This window comes from Schistocerca serialis, chromosome 12 (assembly GCF_023864345.2).
Source record: "Schistocerca serialis cubense isolate TAMUIC-IGC-003099 chromosome 12, iqSchSeri2.2, whole genome shotgun sequence".
Taxonomy (NCBI): Eukaryota; Metazoa; Arthropoda; class Insecta; order Orthoptera; family Acrididae; genus Schistocerca; species Schistocerca serialis.
In genome coordinates this window covers 4,837,856-4,859,187 of record NC_064649.1, presented here as the reverse complement: position 1 = coordinate 4,859,187, position 21,332 = coordinate 4,837,856, and the positions used below count along the sequence as shown (strand labels likewise).

The 21,332-nt window shown below is 41.9% G+C and overlaps 1 long non-coding RNA gene across 2 annotated transcripts in view; it reads left to right on the top strand.

The window, feature by feature from the left end:
- Window positions 1-21,332, top strand: part of LOC126428331 (uncharacterized) — a 190,628-nt gene that overhangs the window by 15,913 nt on the left and 153,383 nt on the right. The window contains exons 2-3 of one of the 2 annotated variants that reach the window (XR_007576820.1): window positions 4,852-5,019; window positions 11,854-11,934. This is a non-coding gene — a long non-coding RNA (uncharacterized LOC126428331). The remainder of the gene's footprint in view (window positions 1-4,851; window positions 5,020-11,853; window positions 11,935-21,332) is intronic. The other variant, XR_007576819.1, reaches the window with a different exon arrangement.

Here is a 21,332-nt window from a genome sequence, read left to right as displayed (position 1 = left end):
AATAGCCTTTTCCAGATGCCAACACCTGTTTGCTATCTTTTTTGACCTGCGTAAAGCAGATAATATGACCTGGCGACATCATATCCTTGCCACATTGTACGATTGGGCTCTCCGGGGCCCGCTGCTAATTTTTATCCAAAACTTCCTGTCGCTCCATACTTTCCGTGTCCAAGTTGGTGCCTCCCATAGTTCCACCCAGGAGAATGGAGTCCCGCAGGGCTCCATATTGAGTGCCTCTCTATTTTTAGTGGCCATTAACGGTCTAGCAGCAGCTGTCGGGCCCTCCGTCTCATCTTCTCTGTATGCAGACGACTTCTGCATTTCGTAATACTGCTCCAGTACTGGTGTCGCTGAGCATCGCCTACGTGAAGCCATTCACAAGGCGCAGTCATCGGCTCTAGCCCGTGGCTTCCAATTTTCCGTCATGAAGAGGTGTGTCATGCATTTCTGTCAGCGTCGTATCGTGCATCGGGAACCAGCACTTTACCTTAATGACGATCCAGTCACTGTAGTGGAGACATATCGATTCTTAGGTCAGGTTTTTGATGCTCGATTGACTTGGTCTCCTCATCTTCATCAGCTGAAACGGAAGTGTTGGTAGCGCCTCAATGCCCTCCGCTGCCTGAATAAAACCAACTGGCTTGCAGATCGCTCTACGCTGCTGCAGCTCTACAGAACCCTTGTTCAATCCCACCTCGAGTATGGGAGTGTGATTTATGGTTTGGCGGTGCCCTCATCACTGCGTTTGCTCGAACCATTGCCCCATTGCGGAGTTCGACTAGTGACAGGAGCTCGTAGGCCGAGTCCGGTGACAAGCATACTGGTGGAGGCTGGAGTCCCTCCATTGAAGATCAGACGTGGACAACTGCTCACCAGTTGTGTTGCACCCATTCGTAGCTGTCCTGAACATCCTAATTATTGTCTTCTTTTCCCAACCACGGTGATTCACATCCCGCATAGGCGGCCCAGGTCAGGGCTAACGATTACGGTTTGCGTGCAATCGCTTCTGTCTGAACTGGAGTCCTTTCCTTTACCACCTCTCCTCGAGGTCCATTCACGTACACCTCCGTGGTGTAGCTGTAGGCCGAAGCTTCACGTGGATTGTCCGTGTGGCCCTAAGGACTCCGTAACCCCTATGGCTCTCCGCTGTCACTTCCTCTCGATTCTTGAATTGTTCCGGGACTGTGAAGTGGTTAACAGCAACGGCTCGATGGCTACAGTAATGTTGCCTTCGCCTTTGTCCACATAGGCCATATTGATCAGCATTCTTTGCCTGCTGGCTGCAGTGTATTCACTGCAGAGCTGGTGGCCATATCTCTTGCACTTCAGTATATCCGTTCGTGCCCCGAGGAATCGTTTCTTCCGTGTACTGACTCCTCGAGCAGCCTGCAAGCTATTGACCAGTGCTACCCTCGCCATCCTTTGGTGGTGTCCATCCAGGAGTCCATCTCTGCCCTGGACCGGTACCGTCATTCAGTGGTGTTTGTGTGGACCCCAGGTCATGTCGGCATCCCGGGCAATGAACTTGCCGACAGGCTGGCCAAACAGGCTACGCAGAAACCGCTTCTGGAGATGGGCATCTCTGAGCCTAACTTGTGCTCTGACTTCTGCCACAGGGTTTTTTGGCTTTGGGAGACTGAACGGCATAACAGTACGCACAACGAACTGCGTGTCATTAAGGAGACTAGGAATGTGTGGAAGTCTTCCGTGCAGGCCTCTCGCAGGAAATTAGTTGTCCTCTGCCGGCTCCGCATTGGCCACGCCTGGGCGACCCACAGTTACCTCCTGTGCCCTGAAGACCCGCCTCAGTGTCGGTGTGGCACCCAGTTTATAGTGGCCCATATTCTGGTGCCCAGTGCTGAAATCATGGTTTACCGGACTCGTTGCCGCTCATTTTATCTGACAATACCTCATTGGTCGATTAAGTTTTATGTTTTATTCGTGAGAGTGGGTTTTATCATTTGATCTAAGTTTTTGCGCATGTCCTGTGTCCCTCTGTGTCCTCTACCATAGTGCTTTTAGGGTGGAGGTTTTAATGTGTTGGAGAATGGCCGGCCTTTCCATTTTTACTCTCATGGTCAGCCAGCCACTGTAGTCTGCTTTCTTGCTTTGCTCTCTCCTTTTTCTAGCATCTCTCTGTTGTTTTCTTGTCCTCCTTTGTTCCGTTCAGTGCTCGTTGCCTTTCATTCGTTGTTGTGGTTTTTCCTCGTTTCCCGTTTTGTGTTATATGTCTCGTCCATTTTATTCTCACACTCTTGGCATTGTTTTATTAGGAACAAGGGGCCGATGACCTCGTAGTTTGGTTCCTTCCCCCCTTTTTTAAACCAACCGACTATTACCTAAGCAAAGATTGTGCAGTTTTGGTGATAGGTAAGTGGTCCCCATACAAAATAATGTTAATTGTGTATCATTAAAGCATGTTGTCAACATGTGTGGTTTCAAATGAACTTAAATGCAGATTGGAGCATCAGCATTTTGTGTAGTAATGACAAACTGTTGACGTACAAAAAATGGTAAATACTATAAACAAAATTCTAGGTGCCATTGCACTGAATTAATTCAGCTGTGACACTGAAGTTACCATCATAACAAAGTTAGTGTTCATATGTTGTGTAATCTTTGGGTATGTTTTATAGCTTGTAGTTTTGTTTTATACTACAATTTTTGTTGGATTTGTATATTTTATCCTCACTTACGCTGTTAATATTTATTGGGTAGTTAACAATATTTCTCTCAATGATATTGTGGGTATGCCAGTGGCTAACAGAAATGCTCTGAAATTCACTGCTCCTCGCCCCTCCCCCATTTTTTGTGTCATTTATTCTCAAAGCTGACTTCTTTCGTGATGAAACATTACTGTTTATAGATCACTTTATAATTTTTTCAATGATTCTTATAGCCGGGGAAGTGTCCTGTTGTTTTTAAATTTAACAAAAAAATAAAATTAAAATACAAAATTTTATATAACCAATTATTGCAGTTTTTGTAAACTCCATGTGAGAAAGGATATTCACGGAAAAAAAATTGTCAGCCCACTTGTTTCCATTTAAAAACTGCAGCCAATTTTCAAATTTTCACAGTTCACTTTGAAGCAATGCATTGAAGCAAACTTTTTGCAGTTATTACCAGTGCAATGTATAGAAAGCAACAAACCATTGCAGGAGTTCATGAAATTAATTATAATGGTAATACACAAAATCTGAGTTCTCAGCTATATAGTGGGTGTCGTGACATGGGTGACTTGGCTCAATACAGAAATCAAAAGCCCTTTATTGTGAGAAGAATATAGATAATTCTAATAATAAAATAAAACCAATTTGGAGCATTGTAAAAAAAGAAAACAGGAAGAGATACAACAAGCAAAGATGATGGTAATAAAATCAGATATGAAGGTAGCCCAGTAGATAACCCCAAATGTGCGACTGAGGTTTTTAATAAATGCTTCCTATCAGTAAGTCAACAGACTGGTCGCAAGCTCAGTGTCGAAGAAGCCGTAACTCTTTGTCAAGCTGTATATTCAAACACAATTCCAGAAATGCACCTTAATCCTGTCACTGTAAATGAAATTTAAAAAAAAAATTATCATGTCTCTAAAAAGTTAGAACTCTGCAGGGGTTGATAATATTTCTAGTAATTAATTGAAATATTCTTGTGTGTGGATAAGGGACATTCTTTGTCACATTTTCAATGCTTCCCCTGAGAAAGGTGTTGTTCCCAGTAGACTTAAATGTGTCATTGTGAAGCCCCTGTACAAAAAGGGCGATAAAACTGAATTAACTAACTATTGACTTATCTCTTTGCTGACAGCTTTTTCTAAAATTCTGGAAAAGCTAATACATGTAAAAGTTAATGACCATCTCATGAGGAACAGAATTCTCAGCAAGAGCCAATTTGGCTTTCAAAAGGGCTGTACAACAGCAAAAGGGCTGTACTTGCAAATGAAGTCCTAGAAACCCTTAATGAGACTTGGTGTCTTCTGTGATTTATCTAAAGTGTTTGACTGTGTTGATCACAAGATTCTCTTGCGAAAATCAAAATTAGTGGGAATAAGTGGTGTTGCAGGTAATTGGTTACAGTCGTATCTCCAAGACAGAAAACAAAAAAGTTGTCTTGAATAGCTCAGGGGGAGTATGTGATGTTTCCTCACATCCTGAATGGATTTCCTTTACATGTGGAGTACCCCAGGGCTCAATTCTTGGGCCACTATTATTCCAGATTTTTATAGATGATGTACCATCATGTACAAGCCTGCTGTGTAAATTTACATTATTTGCTGATGATACCAAAATTTTTGTAAGCAGTAGAACAGATAATAATCTTGAGGAATCCATTAATCACATACTCTCAGTTGTGGTTAATTGGTTCAAGGTGAATGGTCTCTCATTAAGTTCCAGGAAGACCAGTGTTATTGAGTTCTGTACAAAAACAAAAAGTGTGAGAGAGAGATAAGTGTGACATGTGGCAATTAGCCACTAGAAAGAATGGAAACAAAAAAATTTCTTATAGTGCACATTGATAAGAAAATGAACTGGTCTTTACATATTGTAGATCTCTGTAAGAGGCTTAGCTCTGCTGCATACGCTTTACGGGTTGTCACTAGATGTGTTGAACCTAACACTGCAAACGTGGCATACTGTGGGCATTTTCACTCACTCGTTGAATACGGCATTATTTTTTGGGGCAACCAGCCATTAGCAAGGAAAGTGATCATTGCAAAGAAGCGAGCTTTAAGAGTTATACGTGGATTGTGCCCAAGAGACTCATGTAGAAATAGCTTTCAAAAACGTGAAATATACACAATTACGTGCCAATATGTTTTTTCTCTCATGTGCTTTGTATGTAAAAATATAGAGATATTCCAACCAAACAGTAATTATCATGAGCACAACACACGGAGGAAGAATGACATACACAACGAGCACAGAAATTTGAGCTTGGCGCAAGAGGGTGTCCACTACACTGGAACGAAACTCTTCAGTGATCCTCCTCCTGAAATACAGACAGAGATTCATAACAAGAGTAAGTTTAAGAAAGCACTAAAAATATTTTTACTAGAAAAAGCTTTTTACTGTCTAGATGAATTTTTAAGTAAAAAAATTGTAAAATTTGGTATTATATGCTACAAGTTGACATAATGCCACTAAAAATGTTATTTAGCTTGAGCTCTGTATCTGTTTGTGCTCTGTATCTATTTTTCCGTGCTGCTTTAATGATTCTAAGAAAATATATATCGTCTTTTTTCTATATTACTGCTCAAAGAATTTTCTGTATAAATTTTTATACGTGGAAGAACCCTGGAGATACTAGAAGGTTTCAGATAGATTATATAATTGTAAGACAGAGATTTAGGAACCAGGTTTTAAATTGTAAGACATTTCCAGTGGCAGATGTGGGCCCTGACCACAGTCTATTGGTTATGAACTGTAGATTAAAACTGAAGAAACTGCAAAAAGGTGGGAATTTAAGATGGGACTTGGATAAACTGACTAAACCAAAGGTTGTACAGAGTTTCAGGGAGAACATAAGAGACCTGGAAAAGATAGCCACTCAGACTGGCAACACGAATGTGCATTTCGTGGAACTGTTTCAGCGTCACGATCGGCCTCATCTTAATACAGCCGTCAGGCGTAATAACGTGAGACTTGGGGGTGCGCTGATGACAGAAAGCGTGGGTCACGTTTCAGTGGTGTCGGTGGAGTCTATCAGCAGGACGGGTTTCACTAGACATGGCCTGCACCTCAACAGGTATGGGAAGGGGAGGTTGGCAAAGCTTATAGGTGACAGCATAGGTGGGGTTGGTGGGATCACTCATGGGAAAATTCCTGCAGTAGTGGGTGTTAGAGCTGCACCTTTTTTAGATTGAAGTCAACTGATAGGTATTCCTGCTTAAGGGAAGTCTCTCTAACAAAGGAACCACTTTTGACAAAGCTTAGGTATCCAAGTAATGAGGGAATTAGTATATTTCATCAAAATTTAGAGATAAAGTTAGTGAACTGCTTATAGATGTTGACTCTGAAATTATTGGTATATCTGAACACTTCTTAAATAAGGAGATAATTCAGAGGCTTCCTTTACCAGGATACAGGTTGGCTGGCAGCTTTTCTAGGAGCTCTTTGCGGTGTGGGGGAGTAACCATGTATGTGAAAAACGGCATCCCATTTGAGTCAATTGATGTTTCAAAGTACTGCACTGAGAAGGTGTTTGAATGTTGTGCAGGTGTGGTTAAATTTAACGGAGCTAAACTTCTAACTGTTGTTATTTATAGATCCCCAGACTCCGATTTCACAACATTTTTGCTAAAGCTAGAGAAGGTTCTTGGTTCACTATATAGGAAATACAAAAAGTTAGTTATATGTGGTGACTTCAATATTAATTGTATAAGTGATTGTGCAAGGAAGCGGATGCTGGTAGACCTCCTTAATTCATATAATCTTATGCAAACCGTATTCTTTCCAACGAGAGTGCAAGGGAACAGTAGAACAACCATAGACAACATTTTTGTTCATTCCTCATTACTAGAAGGGCATTCTGTCAGCAAAAAGGTGAATGGCCTTTCAGATCATGATGCACAAATTTTAACTCTAAAAGATTTTTGTGCTGCAACACGTGTTAAATATAGTCATCAGCTGTTTAGGAAAGCTGATCCAGTTGCTGTAGAGACCTTTGTAAACCTTATCAAGGAACAAGAGTGGCAAGATGTTTATAGCGCTGATACAGTAGACGATAAATATAATGCTTTTCTCAAGACTTTCCTCATGCTCTTTGAAAGTTGCTTTCCGTTAGAACGTTCAAAACAGGGTACTAGCACAAACGGGCAGCCTGGGTGGCTGACTAGAGGGATAAGAGTATCTTGTAGAACAAAGTGGCAATTATATCAAAACGTTAGAAACAGTCAAAATCTAAATGCAGCAGCCCATTACAAACAGTATTGTAAGGTGCTTAAAAATGTTATTAGGAAGGCAAAAAGTATGTGGTATGCAGATAGAATAGCTAAGTCTCAGGATAAAATTAAAACCATATGGTCAGTCATAAAGGAAGTGGCTGGTCTGGAGAGACAGGTCGAGGATATAGAATCAGTGTGTAGTGGGAATGTCCGTGTTACTGATAAGTCGCATATATGTACAGTATTTAATAATCACTTTCTGAATATAGCAGGTGAACTAAATAGAAACCTAGTCCCAACAGGGAATCATATAGCGCTCTTAGAAAAAAGTGTTCTGAGACTGTTACCTGAAATGCTCCTCCATGATACTGACAAGAGGGAGATTGAGTTAATAATTAAATCACTAAAGGCCAAGAACTCTCATGGATATGACGGGGTATCTAGCAGAATACTGAAGTATTGTTCTATGTATGTTAGCCCAGTACTTAGCCATATCTGTAACTTTTCCTTTAGGAGTGGTCGGTTTCTTAGACCTATTTCTATGCTATCGGTGTTTGCTAAAGTTATCAAGAAGGTTGTATATACAAGGTTACTGGAGCATTTAAATTCACGTAATTTGCTGTCAAATGTTCAGTTTGGTTTTAAAAATGGTTTAACAACTGAAAAAGTTATATTCTCTTTTCTCTGTGAGGTTTTGGATGGATTAAATAAAAGGTTGCGAACGCTAGGTGTTTTCTTTGATTTAACGAAGGCTTTTGACTGTGTTGACCACAAGATATTACTGCAAAAGTTGGGCCATTATGGAGTAAGGGGAGTAGCTTACAATTGGTTCGCCTCTTACTTTAAGAACAGAAAGCAGAACGTAATTCTCCGCAATATTGAGAGTGGTAGTGATGTTCAGTCCCAATGGGGCACTGTTAAGTGGGGCGTTCCCCAAGGGTCGGTGCTGGGGCCACTGCTGTTTCTTATTTATGTAAATGATATGCCTTCTAGTATTACAGGTGATTCAAAAATATTTCTGTTTGCTGATGACACCAGCTTGATAGTGAAGGATCTTGTGCGTAATATTGAACAGTATCAAATAATGTTGTTCATGAAATATGTTCGTGGCTTGTGGAAAATAATTTGATGCTAAATCACAGTAAGACTCAGTTTTTACGGTTTCTAACTCACAATTCAACAAGAACCGATATTTTGATCAGACAGAATGGGCATATTATAAGCGAGACGGAACAGTTCAACTTCCTAGGCGTTCGGATAGATAGTAAGCTGTTGTGGAAAGCCCATGTCCAGGATCTTGTTCAGAAACTAAATGCTGCTTTATTTACCATTAGAACAGTATCTGAAATAAGTGACACTTCAACAAGAAAAGTAGTCTACTTTGCATATTTTCATATGCTTATGTCGTATGGTATTATTTTTTGGGGTAATTCTTCAGATTCAAAAAGGGTATTTTTGGCTCAAAAATGGACTGTTCAAGCTATATGTGGTGTAAGTTCGAGAACCTCTTGTCGACCCTTATTCAATAGTCTGGGAATTCTGAAGCAATATTAGCCTATTCCCAAGAGTTAGCAGCTTTCACTCAGTTAATACTAGGCAGAAATCCAATCTGCATGTGGAATGCACTTCCTTGACTCTTGTGCAGAAAGGAGTGCAGTATTCTGTTGCATCCATTATCAATAAGCTACCACAAGAACTCAAAAATCTTAGCAGTAGCCCAAACTCTTTTAAGTCTAAACTGAAGAGTTTCCTCATGGCTCACTCCTTCTATACTGTCGAGGAGCTCCTGGAAGAGCTAAAAAATTAAGCAAATTCCAGTGTTACATTGTTGATTTTCTTTATTTAAACTTACGACTTGTCAGCTGAATATGTTTTTTTATATTTCATTTTATCTGTTTCTAATATCGCGTTATAATTTCATGTATTGACTCGTTCCATGACGATGGAGACTTCTCCTTAATTTGGTCCCACGGAACAATAACTAACTAAATAAATAAATAACAATTGACAAGAATAGGGGAAATAAATACAGTAGAAGAAGAATGGGTAGCTTTGAGGGATAAAGTAGTGAAGGCAGTAGAGGATCAAGTAGGTAAAAAGATGAGGGCTAGTTGAAATCCTTGGGTAACAGAAGAGATACTGAATTTAATTGATGAAAGGAGAAAATACAAAAATACAGTAAATGAAGCTGGTAAAAAGAAATACAAATGTCTCAAAAATGAGAAGCAGGAATGGCTAGAGGACAAATGTAAGGATGTAGAGGCTTATCTCACGAGGAGTAAGATAGATACTGCCTACAGGAAAATTAAAGAGATCTTTGGAGAAAAGAGAACCACTTGCATGAATATCAAGTTCTAAGCAAAGAAGGGAAAGCAGAAAGGTAGAAGGAGTATATAGAGGGTCTATACAGGGGCGATGTTCTTGAGGACAATATTATGGAAATGGAAGAGGATGTAGATGAAGATGAAATGGGAGATATGATACTGCGTGAAGAGTTTGACAGAGCGCTGAAAGACCTAAGTCGAAACAAGGCCCCGGGAGTAGACAACATTCCATTAGAACTACTGACAGCCTTGGGAGAGCCATTCCTGACAAAACTGTACCATCTGGTGAGCAAGATGTATGAGACAGGCGAAATTCCCTCAGACTTCGAGAAGAATATAATTATTCCAATCCCAAAGAAAGCAGGTGTTGACAGATGTGAAAATTACCGAAATATCAGTTTAATAAGCCACAGCTGCAAAATACTAACGTGAATTCTTTACAGACGAATGGAAAAACTGGTAGAAGCCGACTTTGGGGAAGATCAGTTTGGATTCTGTAGAAATATTGGAACATGTGAGGCAATACTAACCCTACGACTTATCTTAGAAGAAATATTAAGGAAAGGCAAACCTACATTTCTAGCATTTGTAGACTTAGAGAAAGCTTTTGGCAATGTTGACTGGAATACTCTCTTTCAAATTCTGTAGGTGGCAGGGGTAAAATACAGGGAGCGAAAGGCTATTTACAATTTGTACAGAAAGCAGATGGCTGTTATAAAGAGTCGAGGGGTATGAAAGGGAAGCAGTGGTTGGGAAGGGAGTGAGACAGGATTGTAGCCTCCCCCCCAATGTTATTCAATCTGTATATTGAGCAAGCAGTGAAGGAAACAAAAGAAAGATTCGGAGTGGGTATTAAAGTCCATGGAGAAGAAATAAAAACATTGAGGTTCAGCGATGACATTGTAATTCTGTCAGAGACAGCAAAGGACTTGTAAGAGCAGTTGAATGGAATGGACAGTGTCTTGAAAGGAGGATATAAGATGAACATCAACAAAAGCATAACTAGGATAATGGAATGTAGTGGAATTAAGTCGGGTGATGCTGAGGGAACTAGATTAGGGAATGAGACACTTAAAGTACTAAAGGAGTTTTGCTATTTGGGGAGCAAAATAATTGATGATGGTCGAAGTAGAGAGGATATAAAATGTAGATTGGCAATGGCAAGGAAAGCGTTTCTGAAGAAGAGAAATTTGTTGACATCGAGTATAGATTTAAGTGTCAGGAAGTCGTTTCTGAAAGTATTTGTATGGAGTGTAGTCATGTATGGAAGTGAAACGTGGACGATAAATAGTTTAGACAAGAAGAGAATAGAAGCTTTCAAAATGTGGTGCTACAGAAGAATGCTGAAGATTAGATGGGTAGATCACGTAACTAATGAGGAGGTATTGAATAGAATTGGGGAGAAGAAGAGTTTGTGGAACAACTTGACTAGAAGAAGGGATCGGTTGGTAGGACATGTTCTGAGGCATCAAGGGATCACCAATTTAGTACTGGAGGGCAGCGTGGAGGGTAAAAATCATAGAGGGAGACCAAGAGATGAATACACTAAGCAGATTCAGAAGAATGTAGGCTGCAGTAGGTACTGGGAGATGAAGAAGCTTGCACAGGATAGAGTAGCATGGAGAGCTGCATCAAACCAGTCTCAGAACTGAAGACCACAACAACAACAACATGTACTCAAATGTCTGTATAAGCTGTAAGATTATTATATTGTATTTGTAAAAAACTGACTCATTCCACGTTCTTGTGAGCCCAACACAGTTGGACCTATGGAACACGAAATAAAATAAATTCAGTCAACAAATTAAATCAGAATAACTCTACTCACACCTTTCTGCCAGCAGCATCAGTCAAACATTTTACTCCAGATGGAAGATTTTGAGAAATTTGTGTTGATGACTCTTGGGCACTGTGCGTGTCCTGTAGCTAGAAAAGCTTGCAGTAGGACTCGGCGATTTTTATTTTTATTTGAGGTCAGATTAAATTCTCATTATATATGTTATACATGCTACTGTGCTTAAAATGTGTTAATGTAAAAATCAGTCAAATTTAGGCAGTACACTGAAGAGGCAAGAAGAATGTAGGAAATTAGATGCTTAGATCATTACTAATAAAGACCTACTCTATTGATTGGGTACCATATGGAAAGGAGTTGTACGGAACAATTTGACTAAAAGAATAAATAGGTTAATAGCGCACAACCCAATACTCCTATGAATAGTTAGTTTGATAATGGTGAGAAGAGAGTGTGAGGATAAAAATTGTAGTGCTGGACCAGGTCTTGGGAACAGTAAGCAGATTGAAAAGGATGTTGGAATGATGACCACGTAAAGTGTGTTGTCCAGTTCTGGGAAGCATAGTAGCAAAACTGATGTTTTTGAGGAAGAAGACATGAGGTTCAAATGTTATCTTGTTATCCTTTTTTTGGTTTTGTGTGACTTATCAGACCACTTTGTGTGATCGTAGTATTGGTTCGTTGAGTAAGATCAGATCTCCTCTCATTTCTGTACCTATAAATAATGACCTCACACCAGTCAGAAATTAAAGTTTAACCTTTGCCTTCCTTAATTATGTTTGTATTGCGAAAAACATGTAAGATGATGTTGATCTGCAGGTTGAGGGGTTGTTTTTTTTTTTTTCTTTCAGAAGCAGTCCTTCTAGAGAAATGCTTACTTGAATAACAGTCTTTTGGTGTGTCTGACTGCAACTCAACATCTCCAGTATATGGTGAGTAGCTATCTATCCCTTATGTAATTTTGTCATTATTTAACCCCAGATTTTCCTTTGTTTAATTATGTCCATATCAGACACCACAGTATTTGTATTTCTGCCACGTTAAAGTATCGATGAATGAGCATACTAATTGAGGGAGACAGAAGAGACCGTGTGTGGTTCACAGCTACCAGTTAAGAATCTTAATCAGTTAAGAATCTTAATCTCTCAAATTCTCGTATCATGCAGTTTCAAACTAACAATAATGACTAGTTATCACCACAAATGGGCATTAATTGTCATACACTAAACAAACCACGGAGTGTAAAATTCCTTAGGGTCCAGTAGGATAGCAGGCTAAAATGGAGTAAACACACGAATAAAATAATTGAAAAGCTCAGTTTGAAATGTTATTCCTTTAGAAGCATATTTCATTGTGTTGACTTTGAAGACAAGTGTGTTGGCCTATTTGGCATATTTTTACTCCCTCTTCTCTTATGGAATTATCTTCTGGATTAATGCAAGCAACACAGGTGATTCAGGAAAAGTGTGCAATTAGTATATTTTGCAAATTAGATACTTAGAGGTCACTGGAACTTATTGTTATTGGATATCTGCTTCATCCCAGCACATTATGACGATATGGCATGTGTGCATACAGAAAGAGAATAGAACATTGATAATATTTCTTTTGTGTGCATATTAGTTTTTGAAATGTATATTGTGGTGACAGATCAGTTGGTTATGAAATTTTCGGTGTGATGACATACTGATCTGTAGCATTGCTGTGGTTCAGTTTAGACTGTAAAATGACAGTACATTTGTGACTCGGCGAAGGAGCTTTGAACACTTCAGTTAATATGACAAGTTTACACCTCGTAGAAGCCTTCTTAAGGATAATAGTGCATTTCCGATCGTTCAGCCGAGCTTTTTATTTCAATTTTTCCGCTACATTCGATGACTGACTGCCTGTCTCTGTCGTCAAATTGTCGTGAGAAAATGGAGATATGAGATGTACACCTGTATTCAGTTGTGTTGAGAATACTTCGGAGTTCACTCTTTAAGGATGTCTAATTTCTTCCATTCATTTCCCAAAATATTTTCTACTTAATGATGTCTGTTGCAGAGAGAGATAGTTTCAGCTGAACTGTGATTTGTGCAACGATAAAATGAGACAGAAAAAATAGCTTACATGTTGACATCCTCCTCTTGTTTAGTGTTCAGAATGGACTTGAGGTTCTGGTGCCCAAGTATTCAACTGACTCCTACAGGCGACAAAACAAGAAATTAGGAACCCCAACTGCTTCAGAAGGAAATTGAAAGATAGCTGATTACCTACTGTTTCTGTAAATTATCTGAGTATCTAGATACAGAGATGGATAATGCATGAAATTTGTTTCTACAGGATCATAATTTTTCATAAGAAATAAGATGGAGGACCTTCCTACTGTAGGTCATAAATTGCTTCAAATGTCATTAAACAGTGGTTCATATATGTGAAAGAAGCATAATCATATATATATATATATATATATATATATATATATATATATATATATATATATATATCTAAAAACAAAGATGATGTGACTTACCAAATGAAAGTGCTGGCAGGTCGACAGACACACAAACAAACACAAACATACACACAAAATTCAAGCTTTCGCAACAAACTGTTGCCTCGTCAGGAAAGAGGGAAGGAGAGGGAAAGACGAAAGGATGTGGGTTTTAAGGGAGAGGGTAAGGAGTCATTCCAATCCCGGGAGCGGAAAGACTTACCTTAGGGCGAAAAAAGGACGGGTATACACTCGCACACACACACATATCCATCCACACATATACAGACACAAGCAGACATATTTAAAGACAAAGAGTTTGGGCAGAGATGTCAGTCGAGGCAGAAGTGCAGAGGCAAAGATGTTGTTGAATGACAGGTGAGGTATGAGTGGCGGCAACTTGAAATTAGCGGAGATTGAGGCCTGGTGGATAACGGGAAGAGAGGATATATTGAAGAGCAAGTTCCCATCTCCGGAGTTCGGATAGGTTGGTGTTAGTGGGAAGTATCCAGATAACCCGGACGGTGTAACACTGTGCCAAGATGTGCTGGCCGTGCACCAAGGCATGTTTAGCCACAGGGTGATCCTCATTACCAACAAACACTGTCTGCCTGTGTCCATTCATGCGAATGGACAGTTTGTTGCTGGTCATTCCCACATAGAATGCGTCACAGTGTAGGCAGGTCAGTTGGTAGATCACGTGGGTGCTTTCACACGTGGCTCTACCTTTGATCGTGTACACCCTCCGGGTTACAGGACTGGAGTAGGTGGTGGTGGGAGGGTGCATGGGACAGGTTTTACACCGGGGGCGGTTACAAGGGTAGGAGCCAGAGGGTAGGGAAGGTGGTTTGGGGATTTCATAGGGATGAACTAAGAGCTTACGAAGGTTAGGTGGACGGCGGAAAGACACTCTTGGTGGAGTGGGGAGGATTTCATGAAGGATGGATCTCATTTCTGGGCAGGATTTTAGGAAGTCGTATCCCTGCTGGAGAGCCACATTCAGAATCTGATCCAGTCCCGGAAAGTATCCTGTCACAAGTGGGGCACTTTTGTGGTTCTTCTGTGGGAGGTTCTGGGTTTGAGAGGATGAGGAAGTTGCTCTGGTTATTTGCTTCTGTACCAGGTCGGGAGGGTAGTTGCGGGATGCGAAAGCTGTTGTCAGGTTGTTGGTGTAATACTTCAGGGATTCCGGACTGGAGCAGATTCGTTTGCCACGAAGACCTAGGCTGTAGGGAAGGGACCGTTTGATGTGGAATGGGTGGCAGCTGTCGTAATGGAGGTACTGTTGCTTGTTGGTGGGTTTGATGTGGACGGACGTGTGAAGTTGGCCATTGGACAGGTGGAGGTCAACATCAAGGAAAGTGGCATGGGATTTGGAGTAGGACCAGGTGAATCTGATGGAACCAAAGGAGTTGAGGTTGGAGAGGAAATTCTGGAGTTCTTCTTCACTGTGAGTCCAGATCATGAAGATGTCATCAATAAATCTGTACCAAACTTTGGGTTGGCAGGCCTGGGTAACCAAGAAGGCTTCCTCTAAGCGACCCATGAATAGGTTGGCGTACGAAGGGGCCATCCTGGTACCCATGGCTGTTCCCTTTAATTGCTGGTATGTCTGGCCTTCAAAATTGAAGAAGTTGTGGGTCAGGATGAAGCTGGCTAAGGTAATGAGGAAAGAGGTTTTAGGTAGGGTGGCAGGTGATCGGTGTGAAAGGAAGTGCTCCATCGCAGCGAGGCCCTGGACGTGCGGGATATTTGTGTATAAGGAAGTGGCATCAATGGTTACAAGGATGGTTTCTGGGGGTAACGGATTGGGTAAGGATTCCAGGTGTTCGAGAAAGTGGTTGGTGTCTTTGATGAAGGATGGGAGACTGCACGTAATGGGTTGAAGGTACAGAAGCAAATAACCAGAGCAACTTCCTCATCCTCTCAAACCCAGAACCTCCCACAGAAGAACCACAAAAGTGCCCCACTTGTGACAGATTACTTTCCGGGACTGGATCAGATTCTGAATGTGGCTCTCCAGCAGGGATACGACTTCCTAAAATCCTGCCCAGAAATGAGATCCATCCTTCATGAAATCCTCCCCACTCCACCAAGAGTGTCTTTCCGCCGTCCACCTAACCTTCGTAAGCTCTTAGTTCATCCCTATGAAATCCCCAAACCACCTTCCCTACCCTCTGGCTCCTACCCTTGTAACCGCCCCCGGTGTAAAACCTGTCCCATGCACCCTCCCACCACCACCTACTCCAGTCCTGTAACCCGGAAGGTGTACACGATCAAAGGCAGAGCCACGTGTGAAAGCACCCACGTGATCTACCAACTGACCTGCCTACACTGTGACGCATTCTATGTGGGAATGACCAGCAACAAACTGTCCATTCGCATGAATGGACACAGGCAGACAGTGTTTGTTGGTAATGAGGATCACCCTGTGGCTAAACATGCCTTGGTGCACGGCCAGCACATCTTGGCACAGTGTTACACCGTCCGGGTTATCTGGATACTTCCCACTAACACCAACCTATCCGAACTCCGGAGATGGGAACTTGCTCTTCAATATATCCTCTCTTCCCGTTATCCACCAGGCCTCAATCTCCGCTAATTTCAAGTTGCCGCCACTCATACCTCACCTGTCATTCAACAACATCTTTGCCTCTGCACTTCTGCCTCGACTGACTTCTCTGCCCAAACTCTTTGTCTTTAAATATGTCTGCTTGTGTCTGTATATGTGTGGATGGATATGTGTGTTTGTGCGAGTGTATACCCGTCCTTTTTTCCCCCTAAGGTAAGTCTTTCCGCTCCCGGGATTGGAATGACTCCTTACCCTCTCCCTTAAAACCCACATCCTTTCGTCTTTCCCTCTCCTTCCCTCTTTCCTGATGAGGCAACAGTTTGTTGCGAAAGCTTGAATTTTGTGTGTATGTTTGTGTGTCTGTCGACCTGCCAGCACTTTCATTTGGTAAGTCACATCATCTTTGTTTTTAGATATATATTTCCTACGTGGAATGTTTCCCTCTATTATAACTATATATATATATATATATATATATATATATATATATATATATATATATATACAACATAACAAAAATAGTAACGTATCTTGTACTCGGATGTCTGTACCGTCTACTCTTGTGGGAAAGTTCGGAGCTGTTACATTACAGTATCTAGCAATAACACACATTTTTTGGCTCGTGTGTAATGGTTTATGACGATCATATTATTGGAAAGAATGCTGCCCACCATACAGAGGAGACGTTTAATCGGAGATGCGCGTGTGCAGTCACGCATGCACGCACACAAGTAGCTTATTCTGTAGTAGACATCACAAACACACAACTCACGTGTGACCACTGTGTCTGGCCAGTGAGGCTGGACCATGATTTTGTCATAAAATTCCATCCTGTATTTATCATTGTTTGATTTATGATGATAAGAAACATGAGCTCTGACTATGCCCATTTTCCAGATGAACCTCATAATTTCTCTAAAATAAGAACACAGAGGCTCAATCTAAAGGTGGAAAGTCCACGTTGGGATAGCAACAACACGAAAAGGATAAAATGCTACTCACTACATAGGTGAGGTGCTGACTAACAAACGGACAAAAAGAAAAGACTGCTAAACTTTTAGCTTTCAGACTGAAAGAAACACACACACACACACACACACACACACACACACACACACACACACAGTCTCAGGGCAGTAAGGCCTGAGGAGCCCTAAGCAGGAAATTTCTGTCTGGAGTAATAAGTAAAGTAAAGAAAAGAACTCACCTGTAGTGGATTGATACATGGAGCACAGAAATGACTTAGGTGTGAAGTTTTCCACAGAGACATTAGCCAGGGCACTGGTCTTGGCGTCAGGCTCGCAGATCACCTCACCCCCGAATTGTAGGGGAGGGATGCTTTGGCCTTTCCTTAAGAAGTACTTCGTCATGTGCCATGCCGACCCATCGTTTATCTGCATGCTGGCTATTTTCCCTTCCCATTCCCTATTTCGGTGTCCCTCCACCGCCACTTTGTCTCTGCTGGGCCTGTTGAGGAGGCGCTTAGTGGCTAGACTTGTAGTCACCTGCCATTCATGGAATACTCTATTTTTGTGGGCTATGGCGTCTAATAGTTCTGGGGAAAGCTGGCAGGAGAAGTGTTTCGTTTTTTGTGGGCCTCTGGGGGGATGCATTTTCTACAGCCTGTACAGTTCCTGTATTAAATCTTCTGATGGCCTCATCAGTACCTATGTCTGCAGGGTCTGGGATGTCACTGAGTGTGCCTTGCTCTCTCTAAACTGCTCCCAGTTGACTTTCCCTAGCGGCCTAAGGTGGCTCTGCAGTAGCTCACCTTTGACCTCCAGGTCGAAAATCACCGGGAGGTGATTCGACGAGAGCGCGTTTCGAGTCGTTGCCGTTGTGCGGTTGGCCACTCCCTTCGGCAGGGCGATGTCGAGCACGTCGGGACGGGGACGGCCGCCTTTGGCAGGGTGGGAGGTGGAGGTGGGGCCGTGCGGCCCCAGGGCGACTGCGTTGTGTCGACGGACTACCGTCAGCAGGCGACGTCCACTTGCATTGCTCACTCTGGAGTTCCACTCGGCATTGAGGTCACCCGCAATAAAGATTTTATCGCGGATGAACAACAATGCCTCAAAGTCCGCTGGGTCCAGAAGTTTACCTGGTGGTCGGTAGGCAGCTACGAATGTGGTTTCGCCTGACGATGTTTTTACTAAGACTGCTGTGGCTTCGACTGTGCAAAGTCGAGGCAGTTGCACAGCATGGTGCTTAGTGCAGTTTTTAATGTATACAGCAGTGCCTCCTCCACGGGTTGGCCTACCTGTGCGGTGGCACGTGTAATTTGCCGCGCGTACGTAGTATGAGTTAGGCTCAAATTTTGTTTCCGAAACTAGGCATATATCGATTACCTCGTCTCGAAGAAACTGCCTGAATTCCCCGCTTTGGGTGCGTATGCCGTTTGCGTTCCAGGCGTAAACTGTTAAACCATTGACGGTGCTATTCATTGGTTGTTATTAGTTCCTGGGTATTGTTGGGCCTTGTTAACCGTCTTAAGTGCAGTTACTAGGAGCTGCGGTAGTGATTTCACCAGTTCAGCTACTGATGTCATCAGGAGGCGCATCTCGCGGAGTTCTTCAGCGACGTTTACCAAGGTGTTGTTCGCAACGTGTGTATGTGTGTGTGTGTGTGTGTGTGTGTGTGTGTGTGTGTGTGTGTGTGTCGTTTACTGTAGCCCGTCCAAGGATAACTCTGAAAGTTAGCAGTTTGCTTTCTTATGCGTGGGCCAATTGACAACTCAGTGCTTCTGCTTTTCGGGAAGTGGTCTCCTTTACCCTTAAGTATTTATATGTAATGTTATTGTAGCTTAAATTTGAGTTTGTACTACTGCTTTTATAAGTGGTTTCGAACTGAAAGGACTGGGCCAGTATTTGCTTTTGATATAAAGTTATTAAATTTTAGGCCCAGTTTTGCTGGTAATTTAGGAATATAATTTGTTGTAGGCATTACGAATTTATGGAAGTATCGAGATGTGGGACTGTGTATAGGAAATATGCGAAATTGCTTTCAAATATATCTCGTGAAATGATGGGTGACTGAAAACTTGATGTTCCAGTGGTTTCAAAGTGAAACCACAACTTTACAATAACTGATTATTTACGCTCTGCCAATTTCCTCTTGTATTTGTTGTGTACTGTGAAAGTAAAGGTTAATTTTATGAAAAATTTTAAAATTGTTTTCCAGATTGAAACCACATCCTTCAAATGATTGATTGTTTACTTTTTGCAAAAGTTCTTTTTGTATTCTTTGCTTACTGTGGCGATAAATGTCAGTTTTGTTTAAAATTAATTTTTTTTATATTGTTGGAACAGAAAGTGTTAAACAGCCTGCATAGATCTAGACGCTGAACAATTAGACTAGGTACGGGGAGTAAATCGGAGGCTCGCTCAGGATAGAGTCGTCGGTTGGGCAGCACACCCTCTCCACCACATCGGGCTACCTGTCCGCTCTGGCCGTCACCACAATTCGTCAGCAGCCGTCCTCTCTGCGAGCGCTGGGAATTCGGAACTTCTGTACGCCTGTCTCGTTTGCTTCCGGCTGCACGGGAATTCTCCTTCGCGTAGTGATAAAGCTTTCATTATCGCCTCGAAACAGGCGAGCTACGATCTCGAAACTTTCGTCGTGCCATTAAGTCCTTCCGTACGTATTCACAGTACGACGCGACTTTTTGTTATTTCGAATGATGGATGACTTGGTGGAGACCTACCTATATGTCTACACGACTACTCTGCAAGTCGTATGCAAGTCCTTGAAAAGCCTCTTGCAGACTGTCTGTACAGTTCCACCCTCGAATAGCACGTATCATTCACGTCTACATCAATATCTACATCTATACTCCGTGGGCGACGTGGGTGGGTGGCGGAAGGTACTTTGTGCGCCAGTCTCACCTCTCCCTTTACCTGTTCCACGCGCGAGTGGTTCACGCAAAACACGAATGCTGCCAAGCCTCTGTGCGGGCTCGAATCTGAGTTTATCTTCACGGTCTTTTCGCGAGATATATGTAGAAGGGATCGGTAAGCTTGTTCACTCTTCAGGGAATGTACGGTCTCGGAACGTAATAATTGTAAAACACACTGTGATGCAGAAGCAGCTCTTGCAGCACGTGGCAGCGAGGTCGGTTGGGGACCTCTGTCACGCATTGACGCATACTAAATCAACCTGTAACAAAATGTGCTGCTCTTGTTTGGATATCCTCTATCAGTCCTATCTGGTACAGATCCCAGACTGACTAGCAGTGTTAGAGTTGCTCGAACGAGTGCTCTGTAACTTGCCTCCTCTGTTGATAGACCACATTTTCAGAGGATTCTTCCAATGAAGCTCAGTCTGGCATCACAGTCACCTACGGTTCACTCTGTCTGGTCGTTTCACTTCCTGTCGCTCCATACGTATACTCGGAGATATTTTATGGAAGTAAGTGATTCTAGTGATTGTTCTGCAGTTGTAAATCATGCAATAATGGCTGTTTCTATGTATATGCCGTAAGTTACACTCGTTTATACTGAGAGTCAACTGCCGCCCGCTGTAGCTAGCGTCGATCTGCTGCCGGTCTTCCTGCATTTCGCTACAATTTTCTAGCGTCGTGACTTCTCTGCATAAAAGAGCACCATCCACGAAAAGCCTCGTGGAAAATCAGACGTTATCTGCTGTGGCAGTCGTATATAGCGTAAAATGTACGAAGCTATAATACCTCCATGCGATACACCCAAACCCAATTTTACATTGTAAGCTACCGCTTCTATTTTGTTCTTTTCTGCTGATGGTTAAGCCTGAGAGCCGAACGTATAAGTGAAAAATTTTGCACAACGGATTTTATAACGCTGATTTGTCGCCCTGACACTTATACGCTCTCCAGAAGGGTAAGCTTATCCTTTGCTCTATTTGTGACGTTAACTAGTCGTATGCAAATCTGACTAGTTTCTAACCATATCCTCAGTATACGCTAGAATGTTCAGATGTGCTGACCTACAAACACTGCCTCCACCAGGTGGTTGCAAACATGAAATACACAAATAAGGACATAATAAAAAGACAAAGGAAAGTACTAGCTATGAAATGATACACTCAGTAGTGTTAAATTCTTTACTCTTCTGCAATTCACTCTATTCAAGATTACACAGTACGAGCAACATTATAGTTCTGCCTATTCACATTTGGTAATCGCTCTGTCTAGCACTGTCCTGTTTTAATATTTTTTTAAATTTAAAAAACCTCTCTCACACCGGCCTGATTTAGCTTCACTGATCAGGATAGTAAAAACATGCGTATATTAAGGGAATTTTCATTGACAAAGC